Below are 8,701 nucleotides of genomic sequence, written 5' to 3' on the forward strand. Positions count from 1 at the left end.
TTTTGATTTGACGAAAACAAACGTTTTGAAAACATTTCAAACATGCGCGAATTCTAAAGGTTCGGTTTGTATAAGACGAAATTGGCTCGGCAGTTTCGACTAAAATGGTCTATTTTGAGTGCCGGAGAGAGGTAAGTTGCATATGAGCTATATTGCCAAAGCTCCTGAGCAAGAGGAAACGTATTAAGATTTTTTGCTTTTTTTTAATTTACCGGTCTACTTTAACGTCAATTGTGTGTGACGCTTGATCGGTTTTTAATGTGAACGCATTCATACCACCGGGGTACAGATTAAAAATGTTCAGATTAAAGAAGGTCATACCAACGGGGGTACACGGTATTGGCGTTGGCATCAGTGGATTTTTACAGGTTAGGTTTGTTGCACAAGTAGCGTCAAACTTGTTTTGGTTCGCTTCCGAATTTTGATAGTAATCGACCAACAGTTGTTTCGGTAAAAGTTAGTAGATGATGATCGGCATGGTAGCTGCAGAGATAATTAGGCAGAATATTCGTTGAGTCCCATCCAATTGAACAGTATCTTTTGTGCAAGATAATTCACCTTGAATACAATGAGCAAACCAGTACCTCTACTTGTCTAGGGATTGTGAGGTCTGTTACGTTCTTTTTATTGTGCATTTCAGACACCTGAACACCCCTTCTTTTGAAGGACTCAGCGTGCAGAATGCTACCGCTATTTTTTTTTTTTTGATATTTGCTTTTTGATTATCATAATGGAGTCCAAGCATGAGGAACAGCTACAGAGACTATAGATTGCAGAGGTGACAAGGCACTCAAAATCCGCTAAATTTTGAAACTAGACGGAGAGTTACTTTTATTCGTGATGGTTCTCTCCGTTTTAATTCAAAATTTAGGGGTGCCTTGTCGCCTCTGTAATCTATAGTCTCTGTAGGAACAGCGTATCGTACCACAGCGTATCACCCCGCTAATCCGACAAATTTATAACCGGACTAACGGAAACTAACGTCAATGTAGGGACTCCATTATACGTACCACTCTGAAAATTTTCGGAAATATTTGTCGTAAGTACGCAGCAAGCTTGTTTTATATTCAGTAATGCATAATTTCTTCAACAAAATACTTTTAAAAGCTCAGTCAGTTTCGAAATAAGCGCAAGCACATTAGTCTATTGAGAATAGCGATGAAAAAATTGAGGTCATGGTTGAATCCAACGTAGTTAGAAGGAGCACCATTTCCATTTAGCTAGAAGGGGTACCATCCTGACTCTAACGGAGGCGCTCACCGAAGGCAAAGTTCGATTGAAAAAAGTTAAGTACAATACTTTTTAACTCAGAGTTGTCCGGATTAGCGAGATCCGGAATATTGAGTCGTCGGATTAGCGGGGGAATACTGTACCTGCTCATCGAGTTAGCGGAATCGTTCAAAGAGGCGAGAGGAACTGTCACAAATGAAGAGTTTCGGGGAACTCTTTTTGATAGCCAGAAAGCATGGATAGAGTGCAATGCGAAAGTCGGAAACCGCAGTGACGACAAAAAGACTGGCAAGTGCTTTCAAGTGGAATTTCATCCTCCGTTTGAGAGGTCGCAAACAAGGTGGAAGTGTCGTATTCAACCGTGCATCAAGCAATGAAAAAAAACGAGCTGGACTGTCGAAAGTAGTACCTAGTTTCAAATCGCGACAATAAACAAAACAAGATGGTCAAAACACAGTTCCGGAAACTGTGTCACATAGTCGTGCCAAAGAAGCTCAATTACGTGGGGATGGACAATGAAACTACGTTAAGGCAGACTTTAAACAGTTTCCTGGGCACAAATTTTGTACGACAGTCAGAAGCGAAAAGATAGCGCACATTTTCAAGCATATGAAATTGTCAAAGTTCCTTTCTGTACCGTTATCCGGGGATACTTGCAACACTTTTGAACTTTGACTTAATATAACTTTCGAAGTGCACCGTTTAGGTCCAAGTTTAAGCAGCCAAAACTTGTAGTACTGTTAGTACTTTTGATTTATAATTATGAGAAAGAATATTAACTAAATGAATCTGTAGAATAAACTGAAAATAGGGGTGTTGCAAATTACCCAGTAAACGAGGTTACTTGCCACACTTTGATTTTGCATTTCTTATGATTTTAATTTTAATTTCAAGCTGCGATTGTCTATTTTTAGTTATTTTGAGTGTGTTTTCAGTAAAACAAGAGATACTAGAAGCATCCCAAGGAACATTTTTGTTGTATAACAGCTTAAGAAGCGCTTGCTCCATTGGTTTTAGCTATACAATAGTTTAATAAGCTACTCTTAAACAAAAATGTGCTTCCCAATTTCGTTTTTTTTAATATGAACTTCGAATTGTCGTTTCAAGGCAAGTGGAATTTTTCATAATTTCAATGGCAGTAGGAGATGGCAGTCAGGAGCGGTCAACAGACACAGGATAACGATTGAGGATGATGAATAAGCTGTGGATCCATCAACTTTGGACGAGGTTAGGAAAGCAGCTGGAAAGGACGGCATCCCCGCCGAACTTTTGAAATTCGGGAGCGAACAGCTGTATTGTGCAAATCCATCAGGTTATACTTCAGGTATGGACTGAGGAGGAATTACCTACGGACTGGTCGGAAAGGATCATATGCACTATTTACAAAAAGGGCCATCGACTTGAATGCAGCAATTATCGAGGCATTACTCTCCTGAATTCTACATACAAAATTCTCTCCCGCATCCTGTTTCTCAGGCTGAGGCCGTTGCAGAAAACCTTTGTTGGCGAATACCAGTCGGACCAAATGTTCACCTTGCGACAGATCCTAGATAAATTCCGGGAATTAAACTTGCAGACTCACCATTTGTTTATGGATTTCAAGGCGGCATACGACTCAGTTAAACGAAACGAGCTGTGGCAGATTATGCTTGAACATGGTTTTTCAACAAAACTGATTAGGCTGATACGTGCTACCCTTGATGGTTCAAAATCAAGCGTCAGGATAGCGGGTGAGACATCGGACTCGTTTGTGACGTTAGATGGTTTGAAGCAAGGTGACGGACTATCGAACTTGCTGTTCAACATTGTATTGGAAGGTGCTATTCGAAGGGCCGGCGTGCAGAGAAGCTGTACCACCTCAAGAAATCTCATATGCTTTTAGGGTTCGTGAAAGACATCGATATCATCGGTCTTGGCCGTAGAGCTGTGGAAGAAGCGTACTCGAATCTTAAAGAGGAAGCTGCGAGGATAGGGCTTCTACCAAAACAAAGTCTATGGTGGCTGGTAGAGAGCATGGTAGCCTTTCGGTTGTTGGGACTGCGGTGGTAATATATGGAGATACTTTTGAAGTGGTCAACGAATTTGTTTACCTTGGTACGTTAGTGACATGTGACAACGATGTGAGCCGTGAAGTAAAAAGCGGATAATGACTGCCAACGGGGCCTCCTACGGATTACGTAGCCAGCTGAGGTCCCGTAGCCTACAACTCCGTACAAAACTCACGCTCTATAAGACGCTAATTCTCCCGGTGGTACTTTATGGCCACGAAGCGTGGACGTTGAAAGAGAGCGACCGACGAGCTCTTGGCGTTTTCGAGCGTATGATCCTGCGATCAATTCTTGGTGCCGTATTAGACAAAGGAGTGTGGTACCATGAAATATACCAAGTATACAAAGATGCGGATATTGTGAAGCGATTAGAATACGGCAGGCTACAATGGGCTGGCCACGTAGCAAGGATGCCGGATGAGAGACCAGCGAAAACAATATTTAGCAGAGAACCCGCCAGAGGCCGACGACTTCGAGGCAGACCCCGTACCCGTTGGAAGAGCGCTGTTGACGGGGATGCTAGAGCAGCGGGTGTTAGGGGCGACTGGAGAGTGGCAGCCCAAGACCGAGTAATGTGGAGACGGCTCCTGAATTCGGCATTGATTCGATAACCGGATTGTCGCCGACAAAGTAAAGTAAAAATGTAAGTAAGGAGATCGCAGCAGAGAAGATAACATCGTACAGATGTACGATGTAGGATAATGCTGAAAGCCGCGCCATATTGAAAAAAAAAACACGAATTCATCGTTTCTTCTCCAAGTTCAAAACGTAAACAAAGTTCGAAGTTATTATTTGTTAGCCTATATGATGCACTAATTGTGCACAGCAACTAATCGAAAAAAGTACAAGCTCATATTAAAGAACTGACGCAACTTTGCATACCCATTTTTCCTACTCTGAAAGTGAAATTATTTTCCAATCGTTTAAAAACAAGTAAAACAATGATATAATGAATCAAACTTAACTGAACAATATGTAGGTAAACTTCCCTTCTTCAAAACGGCATTAGCTACAAATGGCCCAGGTAACCAATAAGCATTTCCAATGCAATTTAAAAGCAAGCCAATAAGCATTTAAGTTGCCTTAAATGCTACTTAAATGCTATTTTGGCAAAATATGCGGCTACTTTACTGCTAGCCCTCTTATAGTGCTGACAATGCCATTTTGCAGCTAGTTACCAACAAGAAGAATTTAAATAGAATTGTAGATGCCAATTTACAACAGTTATGCAGTCAAAAAGCTGATAAACAACAACCTGCAGTATAACACGCCAGGGATGCTAATAAACGACAGATTTACTGCTTATTTTAATGCTTATTGGTTACCTGGGGGTTTTGTTAACAAACAAATGCGTTAGAGCTGTCAAAAACGCGATGCGCTGAAGTGTTGCAAATAACCCCGGTGTTGCAAGTATCCCCGGATGACGGTGCCAGTAAGTCTGATAGATCTTTTTCTCAATACAAGTATCAGGAATCGGGTGGCAAGGGGGGGGGGGGGGGGGTGAAATTTAAGGTGGGAGGTTTCAATCCCGAGCAAGCTCGGTCATTTAGTTTAGTTTAGTCTCTTATTTAGCTAGTTATCCGGGACTCCAACGCAATACCGATAGAATATACTGCTGGGTGGAATTACCTGGTTGAGCGGTATTTGCAATAAAAACTGCAGTAGTGAAAGCGATTCTGTCATTAAAAAAAAAAGAATTTTAGAATTTGCATTTATGTGGAACTGAAGAGCGCTAAAGTTAATCCTGATGTTATTGGACCACTTTCGCTTGATTATTCTGAACCTCCACTTAAAAAAATAACCACAGGGAAAGACAAAGAATACTTTTCAGCACAAAACAAGCCAACATGTGGGTTAGCCAGCATAGGTTACCAAAATGAAAGCACCAAGGATTCGACCCATGCATGCGGAGAATAATGAGCTTCATATTCTACGTTTAACAAGAATGACCTTTCGTTATATTCTGCTGTGCACGATATTCGAATGCTCTCTATTATGGGTTATCATCTGCAGGATAAAAAACATTCGACTAACATGTTAGCAAGTTGGCCTCTGAGAAGTAGGTAGGTACCTACAATGTTTCATTATTGGGGTGGGAAGCTGCCATGCACTCCACAACCACCACCGTACAGTCAGTGTACGTATCTGTGTGGGTGTCGCTCCCCTGCTCGGGTGGCCGTTCGCATTCGGTGTTGATGCTGTCAGGTGGAAACTCTGCGAAGGAACATTTTCGTAATCTATTTGTTTTTGCTGTCCTCATTTCGGCTGGTGTTGGTGCGCTCGTCTGCTCCTGCTACGCGTATGATTGTGTATGTGCGCGCTGTACTTTGAACCTCTCTCATGGAGCACCAATTCTTTCCATGTAAGTTGAACAAAAATTAGACGATACATATTTTATGTAGATCTGCAAGTGCTTTCGTTCAGCTTCGAAATTAAAGCTAGAGACGAGATCGGATGGAGGCCAGCTGAGAGCGGCGTGTAAGTAAGCACTTCCTGTAATCATGGGAAAAGTTTTTTACTGAGCGCACCAGTGGAATATAGTTTTCAAGTGCAAGCAGAGTGATTTTTCCTGCCTTGAATATTGTGTTGCTGCTGCCGGGAATGGCCTCGAGCTGGTAGGATAGAGTGGGCGTTTGTGCTGACCGGTTGGAAACGGACAACGGGCAACTGAAGAATCACTTGAAAGTTTTCGGCCTATTTTTGAGTGTATTGGAGAAAATGGTGCTTACCAGTTTATCAGTGCGTTGTTGCTGAGTGAAACCAAGGATCGTCTGCGGCGGAGCAGTTTTTCTTCTTTTCTATGCCGTGGCAAAAGGTAAACTCGCGGATGCTTTGCTTGTCGCAGGCGATGAGTTCGTTGCTGAAACCCAATTAGAAGTGCGAAAGTTGTTTGAAAAGCAGTCGGAAAAAAGGTGTGCCTAAAAGTAAGCGTTGTAAAGTGGAATGGGAATTATGATAATATTTACCATAAATGAGTTATTCCGAGAACGGTAATTGATGAAACATCAAAGAAAAATTTTTAAGCTACGGCTACCGCTGGATATCGATGGATGTTAGGGGTCTCGCCGGTTCAGAGAATTATTTCCACACGTTCGAAATTAGAGCGCGATGATGCAATTTAAATAAATTGAAAAGGGTTTCGATTCAGCCGGGATTACCAGCATTCGTTCGATGAATCAGCTAGCTCCAGTGCGGGAGGAGCAGGTTAGAGGTCGACCGCAGACGGCAGTTTTGCGGCGATTTGATTGATGCAAATGTTTTGTCCCAACGAATTGCAACCGAACCGAAAACGAACTAATCGGATTTCAATTGGCTGCACCAGCGACCGCCAGTGAAGTGCTACGGGTGGTGGTGGAAAAATATAATCAAGTGCAAACAATTAAAATGAGAATGGATTTGTTGTCATCGGTGACGGCATTTATGTGCCAATTTGTGATTGGAGCAATTGAAGTGGAATGTGAAGGCCGTCGGTGCTATTGAAAATAGACGGTTCGGAGTGCAATGCTGGAATTACGAAAAAGTGCAATCGAATTGGGAATGGTAAACGTCAGTACTGCTATCTAGAGGCGGAAAAAGGTGCGTCAAACGGCGGCTTGTTGGGATAAAAACAATTTGTTCGCGTCTTCAATAAGTGCCAATGCCGGTTGGAAATGTTACCTATCACCATCGAAGGAAATACTCTCCGCAGGTTCCGTCGGATTACCAGTAAGTAGCGTTATTTTGTTGACATTTGTCTTAATATTCCCTTCGTAAAGTAATTCAAATGAAGGTTTTTGGTTCCGACAATGACTATGAATAGAACAGTTATACTGCCAATTACGCATCTAAAAATACATTTAGCTAAGTGGGATATCTTGTGGTTCACCTTCTGCCCGACTTACTACTGACCCCATTTATGCGGGAAGCTGTTAATTGACTCCCACAGTTTCTCTCTGTACCAGTTACACGCTACCGGAAATTACCCAAATAATGTGTAATAAACACACATTACACATTACAGGCAAGTCCTCTAATATGCTGTAAAAAAAGGATGCCACATCCTCCCCCTGAGAAAAATAAACAATTCAATATAATCTATTGCTTCAGGTTAATTACAGATTACTTACATTGTTGTGGCAGCCGTCAAATTATTATTGTTTGTTAGATTGAAATTAGTTAAGTCTCATGCATAGCCTTAGAGGAAGTACTCTCCGTTTTGTAAAGGGACGACCTCAAATATTTTTTAAGAAACGCATAATCGTCCCAGTATCTACCATGTCTTGTCATTGATATTGCGCGTCTATGAATCTTACCTTCCTGAATTTAATGGTCATGATATTCTCCAACGTTTCAACGTTTTCAAAACATTGGTCTTAGTGTATCGTCAGTGCCAAGAAGCGCGCCCGGACGGGTAACATTGACAAACGCTAGCATTGACGGTTAACATTGACCGAAGCTTCCGCAACAGCGAAAGTTTTACCTTTCGGTGCGGTTTTGTAAAGTTTGTTTCTCTGACCGTTTCAGGGGCAAGCGAAAACGTTTGCGCATGGAACATAACAAACATTGTACGTCGAATCGTGCGATGTGAGCGTAGTACATGTGTGAAGGGTTTCGCGTGCCACCTGAAACTCTCATAGAATTAATGTAAAGTCCCGCTCTACTCTCTTTTTTTCTCAGCAGCTGTTCTAGTACTTCTTACCACGAACAATTAAGAGCTGTTATAAATACCGCTGGCGACGCCGCGAGCAAGGGTCAGATATTCGTGTTGAAAATGTAGGTTTAGAGAGAATTTCGTGTTCCGTTAGAAGTTAAGAACTACTCGTGTGAAAGTGTAGGGTTGAAGAGTTTTTGTTCCGTGTTATAGTAGGATTAAGTAGGATTTTAGCAGGTCAATAAAGGTTAAGCTGCATATGGTGACAGCGGTGGGATCCGACCCCATCATAGTGACTAAACTTTCATAGGTATTAGGGCTGGACTTTTCCCGACTCTAACCTAACAATTGTTAGCTGTGAGTTTCCCAACTCAATCTCAATATGCTTTGGCCATAGATATTTTCTGACACAACCGTCATATTTTTTGTATTTGTTATTTTCTTCTCTCAATCTCAATTTGCGTTGCCAATAATGGCCTTTTCTTGGCTCATCTTTAATACGCATTGGCCAAGGCCTTTTATCGGCTCAACTCTAATATACATTGGCCGTGGGCTACCACTGGCTCACTCTTAATATACGTTGGACATAGCATTTCGCCGGCTCAACTACAACACGAATTAGGTATGCGCTTTTCCAGACTTAATCGTAATATACGTTCGAACCTACTTAATGGTAATTTCTACTACCACACAATAGAAATTTTAACAGATGTTGTTTTACGAACCTATCGACAAATCACCAGATTCAAATGTTAATCTCCTATAGGATCTGTTGCAATAATCGGGCGATTTA

Source organism: Sabethes cyaneus, chromosome 1, assembly GCF_943734655.1.
Source record: "Sabethes cyaneus chromosome 1, idSabCyanKW18_F2, whole genome shotgun sequence".
Classification (NCBI taxonomy): Eukaryota; Metazoa; Arthropoda; class Insecta; order Diptera; family Culicidae; genus Sabethes; species Sabethes cyaneus.